The sequence below is a fragment of the Peromyscus californicus genome, unplaced genomic scaffold (genome assembly GCF_007827085.1).
Source record: "Peromyscus californicus insignis strain IS unplaced genomic scaffold, ASM782708v3 Scaffold_11__1_contigs__length_118956290, whole genome shotgun sequence".
NCBI classification, from domain to species: domain Eukaryota; kingdom Metazoa; phylum Chordata; class Mammalia; order Rodentia; family Cricetidae; genus Peromyscus; species Peromyscus californicus.
The window spans coordinates 35,468,293-35,483,503 of record NW_026294402.1 but is presented as its reverse complement, the minus strand read 5'-3'; the positions used below and the strand labels follow the sequence as shown (position 1 = coordinate 35,483,503).

Genomic DNA, 15,211 nt, shown 5'->3' with positions numbered 1-15,211 from the left:
AGGCTGTGGGGACAGGGCATGGCGGAGGTATACAACTACAAAGCAATAATGTGGGAAAAACATCTTGGAAGGACAAGTGTTCTACACCCTGCTCTGGGTAACAAATCTAAACATGAGTTAAAACCATCAAACTATACACCAAGGAATATAAATCTTATGATATGCTAATTTTAGAACTAACATTTTTTTCAACAAAAAACTTAATGTGTGTTTAAAATGACTGCTACAAGAACAAAGAGATAGGACCTGAGGACAGGTGAGATAAAGAGATACTTAGTGAAGTCTGGGGTTGAGGGGAGGGAGGAGACGTTAACTCAGTGTAGAATGCTTATCTGCCTGGCCAAAGCAAGCACCTGTTTTGCACCCCCAGCACTGAAAGTGGAAAGGTGATGGTGTGGGTAAAGTGCATGGTGACCATCTCCAAGAGGATGCAGACCACCAAAACATCAAGGCCAGAGTGGAACTGAACCCAAATGGAACAGGTTAGCCAGAACCAGGTGAGATGAGGCTTCCCGTGGCCAGTTGGTGGATAAATTGCATAGGTGGGTTTCACTGACTCTGGCAGCTCAGGCTGAAGGGGTCTGGTCCCATATGGTGGTGACGGAGCAAGGAGGCCACTGTGGCCAACATCACTATTGGTACAATGCCAGTGTCTGCCCAGTCTTAGAACCAACATGCATGAGAGCGTGGGACAGCCTTCAGGGATTTCTCTCCCTGGCTTGCTGGTAAGAAAGGCTCATTAGCTTTGGACAGGAACTCAGGTGAGAGGGCACGTAGCCAGAAAAAGCTAGAATAATCCTCTCACAGCAGACAAGGAGCCGGTGGATGCAGAACAATATAGAGCTTGTGTGACGAGTTTAGGTCTCATCCTCAGACCCTTGTTATGTCTGACAACTGATCTGTTATCTAACTTGGGATAGCATTTCTTCTTGCCTGTCCTAAGAGGATGAGACTATTTTACATGTATAAAGAACAAGTGATGCCCCTGCACCCCAGTGGCATCCACATTAAGTTCACCATGTCCTCCCACCTTTTAGTCTTTGTTGGGATCGGTATTAGATGAATTGTTTATCAGATCCTGCATTTGGCTTCCTCCACCAACCTTCTGTCAGTCAATGGTGAGAAGGTTGGCTGAAAAAGCAGTCCAGGGTTTTTTGCTTATCAAATCTCCTCTAATGCCTACCTATGGTGTGTATTTCCATCTAACTCCGGAGAGCTCAGAGGAGGAAGGACTGTCTTACACCTCAGGTATGTGGACTTCTCATACCCCACAATATGTGAGAATAGTCCTGTTTGAGAAGCTGAGATCTGGGTATAGGTTCAGCTTTGCTTTTAATTCTGTATGAGGCTTTCGGTCTCTTCCTTTTTCTCTTCATTTCCTCTACAAGGGGAGCTGGTTAGTCAGAAGACCTTCAGCGGGACTCTCGAATCTGACATTTTTACACCTCTGTGTTTAATCCTAAGCCTAAGTGGGAAATTATTAAGTTGATGCACAAAAGAATTGACAATCCCAGTTCAATTCAGGATTTCTGAGAGTCTACTGTTTTCAGGATCCACACTAGCTAGAGGGAACTAAAACAATCAAGAAAAAAGAACAACCTTAAAATCCACATGGTAGACAACAAAAGCAATGTGCTGCCCTGAGCAAAAGGATATTGCTGATGGTATCATCATACTTGATTTCAAAATATTCTATAGAGCTACAGTAACAAAAACAGCATACAGAGACGGTGTGGGGGACAGAATGGAGAACTCAAATATAAACCCATGCAGCTGAAGCCACCTGATTTTTGACTGTACACTGGTGACCAGACAGCCTCTTCAGCAGATGGTGCTGGGAAAACTGGATGTCCACATACAGAATAATTAAATTAGATTCCTCTCTCTCATAGCATACAAACTCCAAATGGATCCACGATCTTAATGTAAGACCTGAAACTACAAGGAAAACACTTCTAGATATAGACATAAGCAAAGACTTTCTGAATGAAACTCGAGTTGCTCAGATACTAATGCCAATAATTGACAGGTGAGACCTCACAAAGCCACAAGGCTTCTGTACAGCAAAGGAAACAGTTCAATGAGTGAAGAGACACAATATGAAATGGGAGGAGATCTTTGCCAGCTATACATCTGACAGAAGATTAACATACAATCTACATAAAGAACTCAGAAAAGCAAATAGTAGGAAATCATCACAGTCAATAAACAGGCTAATAAAATGAACAGATGGTTCTTAAAAAATGAAACAAAAATAGCCAATAATCATACAAAAACCATTCAACCTAAGCACCAGAGAAATGCAAATAAAACTGCGCTGAGATTCCATCTTCCCCCAGTCACCATGGTAGTCATTGAGAAAGCAATTAACAACAAATGATGCTGATGAAGGATTATAGACGAGTCCAGCCACTGTGGAAATCAGCATGGAGTTTACAAAAACAAACAAACAAAAACAACTAAAAATAAATCTACTATTTGACCCAGCTATACCACTCCTGGGTGCTTACCCCCTCCCACCCAAAAAGAACGATACCAAATCAATGTATTACAGAGATATTTGTATATCAATGCTAGTTGTTATACTACTCCCAACATATAAATTATGGGGAAACATAGGTATCCAACAACAGAGGAATGGACAGAGAAAATGTGGTATCTATACAACACAAAACTTGTTTTTAGCCATAAAAGAAATCAAATTCATATGCAGGACAAGTGGAGGCAACTGGAGACAATCACATTAGCTGAAGTAAGCCGTCACCAGAGGACTAATACTGTATGCTTTCTCTCATTTGTGGGTCCTAGATTCCCTACAATCACATAAAAGCATGGATGTATAAGTTAAATGAAAGAAGTGAAATAAGAGGACGAACTTGGGGATGAGAAAAGAGGATAGTGAGGAGTGTGATGGGCCGTATCTTCAACACACAATATGCTGATATGAAAACAACCATGTGTAACAGTGCCACATTCAATGAATTAGCACAGTGAAGATTTAAAATTGCATTAAAGAGGTGAAGAGGACCCGACCTTTAAGAACACATCACATGACCAATCAGAACATGACCCTGGGTAAATGATTTGGGTTAAACTCTAGCATACTAACTGGAACCACTTGAGACTTTCATTTAACCTCTCAGAGCCCATTTCTTCTTCTACGAATTGGGGATGATGATGATGACTCTGGCTGTAAGTGAAGGATAAATGGCCAAGGACTTAGTTTTATTATTCAGTCACTTGTATCATTATTTTGCCCTATGAAAGTGTTTGCCACCTTTTTACCGTTTACCCCCATCATAAGCCAGTGCTGTGAGATGCAAATCAAGTCCCCATCAACAACAACAACCTTCACCACCACCCCCCCACCATGCTCCCCAAGCACCTCTCTGCTCCCATCAGCACAGCCCTCCATTGTCTCTGGCTTTCTGTTGCTGCTGCTGAAGCAGCTACTTGCCCTTTTTCTCCTGCTTCACAACAAACTTGTACATCCATGCTTTTAATCCCTCCAAAACTCCAACCTTTTATACTACAGTCTATCTTCCAAGACCACAAATCCTACACCTATCAAATAGAGCCTGGAGTTTTATGCACACACCCTGATTCTTCTCTTGGATTCATCTTGGTCATTTGAATGGAATATTTACGTATCTATAATGTTTTCTCTCCACCATCCCGCTTTTTCTGATTCTTGCTTATCTCTCAGATCCCTTCTTTCCTTACCTCCATCATCACACCTGACTTAAGCATCTTTGATGGTATTATTCTAAAATCAGACTTGGAATGATGTCTTAGCAAGCTTTTCCATAATATCCTTGCCTGCCTCCTCATCACCTTCTCTCACGTCTGAAACTTGGATGGAGAAGACAGAAGTCAGAGGACAAGAACTGGTTTGGATATTTTGCACACGTCTCCTAGTGTTCTGATATGCTGCCCACTCTTGGTGAAAAGCACTTCTTAATTTTCTCTTCTGCTGTCCTTTCCCTTCTCTCTTGCCAGGTCACTTTTTTTTGTTTGTTTGTTTGGTTTTTGGTTTTTTTCGAGACAGGGTTTCTCTGTGTAGTTTTTGTGCCTGTCCTGGAACTCACTCTATAGACCAGGCTAGCCTCAAACTCACAGAGATCCTCCTGGCTCTGCCTCCTGAGTGCTGGGATTAAAGGCATGCACCACCGTTACCCAGCCCAGGTCACTTTTCAAAGCCTCCATTTCCTTCCGTTTAGCACATACCTCAGCTAAACCAAAAGAGATCTCCTTCCCCTAAACACTAGACAAACTTCCACAAGCCCATGCTTGGGTTCTTGTTAGTCTGTCTTCTCAGAATTCCCTCCAAATTTTATCACCTTCTCTCCTTGCCTGGGGAAAATACTTAACCTTCAGTGCTAAGATCCACTGCTACCTCCCCTTGAAGCCTTACCAACTTCTGAAAGAATAAAATGAAAATTTAAAAATTAAGACAATAGTCCATATTGGTTTTGTTGTTGTTGTTGTTGCAGGGGATCATGTATTTGTTTTTAATTGAAACAAGGTACCACTGTCAGCCATGGCTGATCCTGAATTTACTCACAGCAATCCTCCTGCCTCATTCTCCCTAGTGTTGACATTACAAAGGCAAGGTACCATGTCTGGCTCATATTAGTCTTATAAAGGCTAATAGTAGGTGGAAAAATATTGATACTGTCTTGAATGACTGCAGTAGCTGACCTTCATAACAAAAAGGCACTGGTACAAATGTAGAAAAGTTCAAAATTACTTGTTAAAAAAGGAGGGGGTCTCTCTCAGGAGAGCAGTACTGGGGAGAAAACATTCTGAAAAGTCTCAGTGCCTCCGGTGTCACAGTGCTGATGTTCTTGTGTCCTACTTAATCAGTTTTACATGAGAGAAAAAGAAAGCTTAATAACTATTTAAGAAGACAAATACAGTATGTACTCACTGATAAGTGGATATTAGCTATTAGGTAAAAGATAATCATGCAACAATCCACAGACCCAAAGAGGCTAGGTAAAAAGGAGGGTTCAAGGGGGACACATGGATCTCCCTAGGAAGGGGAAATAGAAGAGATTTTGCTGGTGGACTGGGGACAGGTGGAGATGGGAAAAGGAGGGATGGGGTGGAGGAGAGGATGGAGGGAGTGAGTACAGGGAGAGACGACTGGATTGGGGGGCATTTGAAGGACAATGTGGAAACCTAGTGCAGTGGAAACTCCCTGGAATCTTCAAGGGTGACCCAAGTGAAGACTCTTAATAATGGGGGATACAGAGTCTGAACAGGTCATCTTCTGTAACCAGGCAAGCCTTCCAGTGGTGAGACTGAGACTCCAACCCAACCTGGGGTAATAGCAGCACAGAACTTGTGTGAGTAGTCTAACAAGGACTAGTCTAACTTGAGGCCCATGCCACGAGAGGGAGCCCAAAGCTGACACTGCCAGTAACTGGAAGCTAGACAGCCCAGAGACCTAGAGTAGAACCAAACATGACTGGAAAAAAAAGTCAATGAAATTATTCCTAATGATATTCTGCTATATTCATAGATTGGTGCTTAGCCCAATTGTCATCAGAGAGGTTTCATCCAGCAACTGATGGAAACAGATGCAGAGATTCACAGTTAAACATTAGATGGAGCTCAGGGAACGCCCCCCCCCCCAGAAGACAGGGAGGAAGGATTTTAGGAGCTAGAGGGGCAGAGGACACCAGGAGAACACAGCCCACAGAATCAACTAAGCAGGGCTCATATGGGCTCCTAGAGACTGAAGTAGCAATCATGGAGCCTTCATGGGCCTGCCCTGCATTTATGTTATGGTTGTGTAGCTTGGTCTTCTACTGGGACTCCTAACAGTGGAAGTGGTGGGTGTCTCTGATTCTTTTGTCAGCTCTTAGGACCCCTTTCCTCCTACAGGGTTGCCTTGTCCTGCCTTGATATGAAGGTTTGTGCCTAATCTTATCGTAACTTGTTATGTATGCCCTGTTCAGTTGATATCCCTGGGAGGCCTGCTCTTTTCTGAATGGAAACAGAAGAGGAGTGGATATGGGGGGGGGGGGCGGTTGAGGTGGGGTGTGGGGTCTGAGAGGAGTGGAGGGAAGGGAAACTGCAGTCGGGATGTATTGTATGAGAGAAGAATAAAAAAAATATTTAATGTGTATGAAGTACACAAAGGTTGACTCTGTGCCAGGAAACTAGCAAGGAGTATCAATTTTTTTTCAAATTTTAATTTATGGTCTTTTACTGAATTGATGCACAAAAATTGTATATTTTCATTTCACATTTTCTTGTGTGATATGTTAATATATGACATATCATAATGTATGAATCAGAGTTTAAATGTCTCCTTAAATACTCTTCTTTCCTCTTCAATTTTTTTGAAAATTTTCAAGTTGTTTGGGGAACTGGAGCACATTCTAGTGTCTGTAGTTCCCCTACTGTGCAGCAGAATACTAGAATGTATTTCTTCTTTCTCACTGGACCTCAATTGAGCATGTGCTTCTTAAGAGCAGTCTGAGTCTTTAATCACACTCACCAGCCCACAGCAGCAACTATACCTTGAGCAATATGTACACTGGGCCAAGAAGCTCCTGGCAAGCATGGGCTTAGTCTCAATTCATGACCCAGCACCGTACATTTCATAAGTGTAAGTGTACATGTGATCCTGTGTGTACATGTTGTAGGAGTGCACGTGCACATGTCTCTATATGTGTGGAGGCTTCAGGATGCCATTGAGTAGCTTCCTCAATCATTCTGAGACAGGCAAGGATACAGAACAGCTAGCAACATGGGACTCTACTTGGTTTGGGATATACAACACATTCTTCTCCTAATGATGTGTTTGACCCTCCCCTGTATGTACTATGAACACACACTTCTCTCCTAACAATTTACTTCAAAGCCTAGAATCCCCCACTGTATTGACCTGTACAGACACTCTCCCAAAACAATGGAATGAGTTTCCACTTCCTTTACCAACCATCAAGTATGGATAGTTTCTATTCAAACATCCCCAGTTATATCTCAGATTAGGAGCAATGAGGCCAATCTGGTTTGAACTAATTTGGAGTAGATATCTAATAAGGCAAATTCTGTCCTCTGGAATGAACTTTTAGAAAGAATTGCCCATTCTTCACTTTATACCTATGCATAATTCAGCATGCATATGACTAAAGTCAGACACATTATGAGAAGGGACATGTATAGTAAGGAAAAACTTACATAATCTACACATGTCAATCAAAACAGATAATCACTTACACTTTGCCCCTGAACACCAAACCTTCTCCCTTTTGAACTCCATAAAAAGAGCTTCAATAACAATAGTCATCCTTGGGCAGTCTCTGACTCAGGTGGCCCACTGTCAATCTCGACAGAATATTCTGATCTATACTATCACTTTGCTTTTGAATTAAGTTTACTTGCTACTTTGCAGTCTGTGTGTGCTTTATTATAATTCCTTTAAGAAGAGACCAAGAACCTTATAAAGCAGGTCCGACACTGACCACTGCTATCAACTCTCCATCTTGTTTTTGTTTGTTTGTTTTTGGTTGTTGCTGTTTGAGGCCCCACCTCTCACTGAACCCTTGGATTTGGCTAGATCTGGGCAACAAGCCCAGATGTGTCCTTGTCTCTATCCTTCCAGTGATGGATTACAGGTGCATGCCACTGTATCCGGAATTTTACATAGGGTTCCATCTCCCCAACCCTTGTGTTACTTAACTGCAGGTAAGCCAAAACTCCACTGAACCCCCAGTTTCTCTTTATGTATACAGGGGGTGGAGACTGTGAAGATGAATTAGATTATCATTGCCAAATGGCTTTGCATGGTAATAATAGTTTTCCTTCAATAGACTGAATAGAATACATTTATCTCTAAGTTCTTAGCTTATGCTTAAACAACCTGGCTTCACTGGCCAGAGATACTGGCACTTCTATTGGGTACCATTTCAGTTCTTCCTTGTCAGGGGCTGAGGTAAGGGTAGGACAGGAGGCTCCCAAGGGACAGAGGCTGGTAAGCCAAACTGAACAGGGGAGAGATACTGCAATGATGCTAACGATGTGAAGGACTATTCACTTGAAAATGCCTTTTATACCCTACTACAAATTTCATTTTCAACAGTTCTGAAGCAAATAATTTCCATACCATCTCATTTCTGAATCTGTGCCCAGAGAAGTAGCTAGGGGAAGGATTTCCCCCAAATCCTCACTGCTTCTTTTACATACAAGTTCATACTAAAGCTATTGAGATAGCTGAGTGGATAGGAACACCTGCCACCAAGCCTGTCCACCCAAGTTTGATCCCAGGAATCCACAAGGCGGAGGGAGAAAACCAACTCCTGTAAATTGTACTCTGACCGCCACACATGTGCTATAGCATGCACAGTCTCCACCCCCTAATAAATTAATAAAATATTTATTGTAAATATTTTATACTAAATGAATGCATACACGTTACATAATATGCATATATGCCATGGGTTATCATATTTTGTCTCTTATCATATGCTAGAGAACTTTATACCTTACTTAACAAACCAATTGTCAGGACAGTATAATTATTTTCAAAGAAGTCCCAAAACTCTACAGGTCTGTAGGCAATCTGTACACAAAGATTCATGTGGACTCCTCGACTCCACCCTGAAAACAGTTAAGCGTGAAAAATCAAACTTTTCTCAAAGCACCATCTCTAGATAACATCCTCATTTCTCACATTTGCTTACTTTTAAACTCAACTCCTTGAACACAAAATGCCACCTCCAAGTGCTACCCCTTTACTGACAAATCACCGGGGGTTTCTATTCATATCCCCACATGTCACAAGGACAGTGTGCTATGGTGGTTGGTTAGCACTGAGAGCCATGTCTTGTACTTCTATGACAACTAAGATCTCTACATCACAAATGCAGTTATGTGAACTTTGATCTGCAGAGCCTTCAGATCCTTTGATAGTGGAGGACTGGCCACCTGTGCCTCCCCATTGGAAGAAAAAAAAAAAAAGAAATCTTACCAGTGCTAATACGAGACAAACCCAAAAGGTGTTTCTGCTTCAGAATGGCACAGTCTCAGTGACAAACACATAGTTTTGAAAAAAGAAAATGTTTTCAACTAGTCATGGGACTGGAAATTAGTTTATTAGTCATGGGCTGTACTCTGCCATTTTATCGGGTTCTTTACATCAGTATGAGGGCATTATCAGTAAGGAATAATGAGGAGCCACATTCTATATTCAGTGTTCATATACATGTGATCTATTGTTTAATCCTGGGTAAGACATTGTCCCACAATGTCAAAAGTACTGTTTCAAGAAAAAAAAAGTACTGTTTCATTTCTTTTAAAAAGATGTTTGTGATCTACAGAGATGGACCAGTGGTTAAAAGTACTGACTGCTCTTGCAGAGTTTGGTTCCCAGCATCTACATCTGGTGGCTCACAACCATTTGTAACTCCAGTTCCAGAGGCTCTGACTCTGGCCTCTGTGGGCACATGCACTCATATGCAAACATATGCATATACACTTACTTTAAAATAACAATAAATAAAAAATATAACGGTGTTTATAGCCTTATTAAGCCTCTATGTGATTATTTTATAAAGGCTATGGGACTGTGGGTGAGAGATTTGTCCCAACCATGGACCAGGCAGGATACAGGAAAATTTCCAACTACGCAGGCGAGAGGTCTGTATGTTTTAAAAGTCAGCTAGATGTGGTAGCATGATCTTATAATCCCAGCATTTGAGAGGCTGAGACAGGAGGATTGTCATGAGTAAAACGGCAGCTTTGGGCTGTAGTGTGAGATCCTATCTCAACAAATAAAAAGAAAACCAGAAGTTTTATGTCTACTGAAACAACTATACAGATTATGTGACATATATTGATTAACACATAAACTTGAAACTGTACCTTTAGCACATTTTGGGATCAGTCTTGGACCAAACTTAGCTATTCTTTTCTAGTCGTCCCAGAAGTTAAACATCTCTCGAGGGCACAGGTTAAGACGGGTTTCTTCTAGGTTTGTCCCCCAGGGCATGAGGACACCATGGAGAACTCAGCTACTTGACAAAGAGCAAGTAGGATTTCCATGGCTTCAATCCTACAGATTCAGGGATGTGAGCCCACCTCTGTGGCTTTTGGGGTATTTTAAGTGGAAAGAGAGCTCAACCTTACATTTTACCCATCTCAGATTTTACCAAAGGAGATCTGACCAGAAGAGCAGGATCCTTGCTCCATTTCTCTCCAGCCAAAATGCTCTGAAGAAGCTGGAAGACCAACTCCTAGCCTCTCCATCCCCAAAACTCTTTGCTTAATTTTGACTTTTGAATCAACCCCAAATGACTGTTCAATAATTCAAAAACTATAGGGTACCAAAAATGTAGCTCAATGGTTTTTCCCTAGCATATTCAAGGCCTTGGGTTTTAGCTCTACCAATATTTTTAAAGCATTTTTTTAATACCTGTAAGTACTATATCACAGGTAAATTATCCTTTCTCATAATGTCTGGTCTAAAGCGCCGCAAGGATCGTGCAGGCAGCAGACAGACACTGGAAATTAAACAGAGGCCTATCAGGGCGGCCGCAATTAAATTCAGCCTTGTGTTCACACTGTAGCCTGCCTTGCATTTCTTCAAGAAGTTTGTTTTTTACAGACATTTCAAACTGTCTCTGCCCAAAAGAGGGACAAGGGGGCTCAGTCCCTCAGAAGGGAAAGAGAAAGGATGTTCACCAGACCAGATGCCCACATACAGTCTCAGACTTAAGATTTACGTGTTTTCCTGGGAACCCAAAAGATTTTTCCAGACTCACATTAACAAATGGACTGTTATCATTACTTGAAAAAGAAAGAAATCATGAGTTTGTATTAACCAGCAACCACCCACCCACAGCATGTGGTATCAATTGAAAGGCTTCTGGGGATACAGTGTGGTCTCTGCATGTAGGTATAGCCACCTTTGACTTGAAATACATTTAGAACTGAAATGCTGAATATTTAGCAAATTCTGAAAATAGTAAAGAATCTTAGACTCCAGCCAGAGTGGAGGGTGGGGGGAGGGGGGGTAATAGCATGAAAGGGAAAAAAGTGGGAGAATTTAGGATCTTTTTTCCTTAAATGGACTCTTGGAAGTAAATGATAGTTACCTATTTGGAGCCAAGTGATTTTTCTAAGCTAAAACTTAAGTTTGTGAAATGCATGAAAGTGGTTGGTGGCTAAATTATTTGCACACAGAGTTGGCTTTTAATCCATCCTGTGAGTCAGTGTATATGGAAATATTGTGAGTTGATTTTATTTATTTGAAGAGATACAAACTGTGGAAAGTCAAAGTGGCAAGTTGAAAAACCTAACACTCTCATGCTCTATCAAATACACTTTTGAAGTAACTTCCCAGGAATTTCATTAGGGGTGTGACTCTGCAGCCTCTGAAAACTTTAGGGGGTCTTAGGAGTTGGCCTGCTCACAGAAGGTAGTCACTCATGCATGAATGTCATTCAAAACAGCAGCTAAGTTTAAGGGATAAAAAAACAGAAAGCCAAGACAGACACCTACACAAACAATTGTGCGTGTGTGTGTGTGTGTGTGTGTGTGTGTGTGTGTGTGATAGTTCATAAAGTTACCACACAAATTTCACTTGCAAACTTAGATGACCCAAAAAGACAACCACAGACTCAGACAGAACTGAATTGAGAACAGAACACACAGCAGTTCTGGCCTTCCCTAAAATTTCCGTATAGGTTTGCACAGAATCAATAAATAAGGAAATGGGAAGCTTGACAGATGAGTGAGCCCTTTCCCATGATTTTAAAGACTAAAAAGACAACACTCAACAGGGATTGTGAGAGAAGAAACTGCCTTGGGCAAGGAAGCTGAGGCGGGCCTCCACAGCCTCCCCCTCCATCTCCCACCACCAGAATCCTCTGGTCTTACTCCATTTCCTAATTCTGTGGACTGCACTGCTGAGCTGTTTATTAAAACAGTGTACAATGAAAACATTCCATTTCTCTCTTCTATGAACCCCCGTAATTTTCTCCCTCCTCCTGGACAGAGGCCACTAGGACAGGAAAGCATCAGGAAAAAAAAAATTAAAAAGCAGAGCGGTGAAAACAAAGAAAACAACAGGCAGCCCTGGCTTTGACAATGCCGTCCCTGGGTCCCCTTCCCACGCCTGCTGGGACACTGGCATTCAAGAGCAAGGGTGACTGCCATCTGAGGCATGGACAATGGATGGAGAAACACAAGGCAGAGGGAGAAGGAAACCGGATGAATTCTGAGCTAAGATGCAGGGCTCTCACCTCGTCCAGGTTATTATTAGTATTATTATTATTATGCGAATAGTCTGGATGGAGGCGTCTCACAGAGAAGAGAAAAAAAAGGTGTCTTGAATTGTGGAATGGTTCTGAAGGTTTCTGCATTTGCAAATGCATTTAGAACTATTTGCAGGGTTATGCCCTTGCTCTCTAGCCTCTAGCTCGCTCTCTCTCTCTCTCTCTCTCTCTCTCTCTCTCTCTCTCTCTCTCTGTCTCTCTGTCTCTCTCCCTCCCTCCCTCTCTCCTTCTCCCTCTTTCTCTCTCTCCTGTTTTATGCCCTACACCCTCCATCACACCTCTCTGTTGGTATGGAGAACGACCTTCTGCCTGTGGAAGTGAGCCTGGTTGTTCCTTAGTATTTGCATCAAGGCACACACATCTGCATGCATTTCTGACCTAAGGAGCCCATCACAGTGACTGCAAATATCAATTAGTCAACAATCGCTGAGGCTTTCAACGCCTGCGAAGGAACAAAGGTGGAAAGACATGCATATATCCCCGCAGCTGGATCACACAACTCACAGACTGTACAAAGCAGCGCCTCGCTCTGTTTTCCCTCCTGCTTACCCCTTAAATCTATGTCCTACTCTGGTTATTAACAAACCCAGCCGAGTAATTAGCTGTGGTGCATCCACAACCACGTGTGTTTCTTGGGCATCATTGGAATAAGATGTGTTAAGCAAATGCCTTGAGACAAATGCCAGTTTACAGCATATTTGATCCCTTATTCCCTTCTAACCAGCTCTCACGGAGAACTAAAAGTAACTGTGTGGCTAACGTTCTTTGTCTGTCTCGGTGGTTTCTATGAAAGAAGCTAAGGAAATTGAGCAGAGGAGAAAAGCAAGAGAAAACATTCAGCTGCAGAAAAGCATCCTGGGAGGTTCATTCTCCTCCACAGAGGAAAGCACTTCAGGATTTACAGTCAGCCTAGATTTTGGCTAACGGGTGTGTTTGTTTTGGGGAGGGGTGTGCGTGTTGGGGTGTTTAGTTGCTCATGGAGAGTAACAGCTTATGTTGGACATGCCTGCCTTAGCTTGTGCTCGATGGATTCTGAGCTCACTCCTCGTCTGAAATAAAATAAGGAATTCTTTTATCTCATTTTTACAGAAACCTCCACAAAACCTGTGGAAAAACAAGGCATTGCCTTCAGTGGCGAAGGACACAGAAATACCGCTAACATGGAAACAGGGAAGAGAGACTAAGGGGCAAACGCTCTCCCTCACTTTCAAATTTCCAGAGAAATGGTGTAGCCTGGAGCTGAGTTTGTATGTGTGCTTTGTACCCCTCCTTGCTCAAACATGGAAAATGGGATTTCTTTCACTAAAGCGTCTTGTTAGAATTAAAATCATTTCAAACCAGACACAAAATATCTTGATGTTCTCTGACTCTGCAAAGGAGACAGCAGTCTCACCTGGAGACCTTTTTTTTTGCAGCCGGGTTGGAACAGAGGTACAGGCAGCCGCACAGCATCCTCTGTGGTCCATCTACTCTGATCTCTTTTCTTGAGATGATCACTCTAAAGAGTCCTTTCTGTTTTCTCTCTTCTCCAGCACAATAGCTCAACAATAATTTCCCCCCTTTTAACATGGGAGGTAGCCACAGAAACTAAGAAATTTGGAGCTGACATTCAAAGAGAGACCCCCAAACAACAGATCATTAAAAAACTGTTTACAGAGACAGGAATGAGAGTCTAGCAAGCTTTCCTAATGAGAGGAAGTGCTACAAATCCGGGAGAGAGATTCAGATCAGAAGAGATCAAGGGTAGAGAAGGGCTGAGGAACCCCCTCAAACCCTGGGCACTTAGAGGAAAAAAAAAAAAAAACAACTAACCAACTAACAAGGTTGAGGAGGAGAAAGGAAATGTGCAGAATAGCTAGCGAGGTGACCCACCGTCCTGCGTGCGCCTTGACTCTTGCCGAGGGGAGTAACAGCCACAGCAGTGACATCGGAGTTCTAGCGGGTCAGGTGCCACCTCTGCCCAGCGCTCTCGCCCTCCCCAGCAGGACAGAAAACCATGCCCGAGACAGAGAAGGAGCAAGCTGGCGCCACCGCCAAGTCACAGACCCCCATCAGCACCGGCTGGTCTCTGAAAGCCTTGGATCAAGGGTCCCATTCAAAGGCAACGAGGAAGCAGACAGTAGCAAATCAGACCCTGGCGGGCCTTCTGGAATAATTTAACTCCTCGCTCCAGCATTTAGATGGAGGTAGCGAGAAACACAGGCGAGAGAGAGCTCCTTCACACCGAGGCGCGAGCATATGCCTGCGTCTCGGTGGATGTATTTTTAGACACGCTGTCATGGGCAAGGCAGCCTGCGACAGCTTTTGCTTCCCAACGTGGGTGCCGCCTTCTCCACAGCCTGAAAGCAGCCGAGGGAGTCCAGGGTAGCGATGCACATCTCTCGGCAAGCCAAAGGTCAGGCAGGAGGACACCATCCCCCCACCCACCCCCACAAAAAAACGTAAGCCATTGTCCCTGTGCTCAGAAAGCGTTCAAAACATTTTCAAGATGTGTTCTAGAAGGAGGTCGTGCTCTGTGGCCGTGTATGCACTTCCTGTCTTTACGGGCTGAAAGCCCTAGCAGGATTCAGACACACCTTGAGGAAGAAAATTCCAGCACACGCCCGCCATAAGGGTAAAAACACTAGGCGGGACATGTTATTTATAACATGTACTAAACCTGTAAATTCATCTGAACTGTAGAACTGCATTATTCTAGAAGAGCAAGAAATGAATGATTCTCTGGCTGATTCAAATGTGCTGTTAAATTCTGGTTCTCTAACCTGAAATATCTGAATAATAAACTCTCGTCTCATTAAAATGTAATAAACTACCACACAAACACCTGGGCATTGCTTTGTGAACTAAAGTAACAAGGTGGATGTGTTCTTATCTGAACTGGAGATTCCTCCCCCCCACTGAGATATTTTAGAAGACTC

The 15,211-nt window shown here is 42.8% G+C and overlaps 1 long non-coding RNA gene across 1 annotated transcript in view; it reads right to left on the bottom strand.

The window, feature by feature from the left end:
* LOC128122093 (uncharacterized) overlaps positions 1 to 14,878 on the bottom strand; it is a 340,108-nt gene extending 325,230 nt beyond the window's left edge. The window contains exon 1 of the long non-coding RNA XR_008222330.1: positions 14,166 to 14,878. This is a non-coding gene — a long non-coding RNA (uncharacterized LOC128122093). The remainder of the gene's footprint in view (positions 1 to 14,165) is intronic.
* Positions 14,879 to 15,211: the final 333 nt, after the last annotated feature.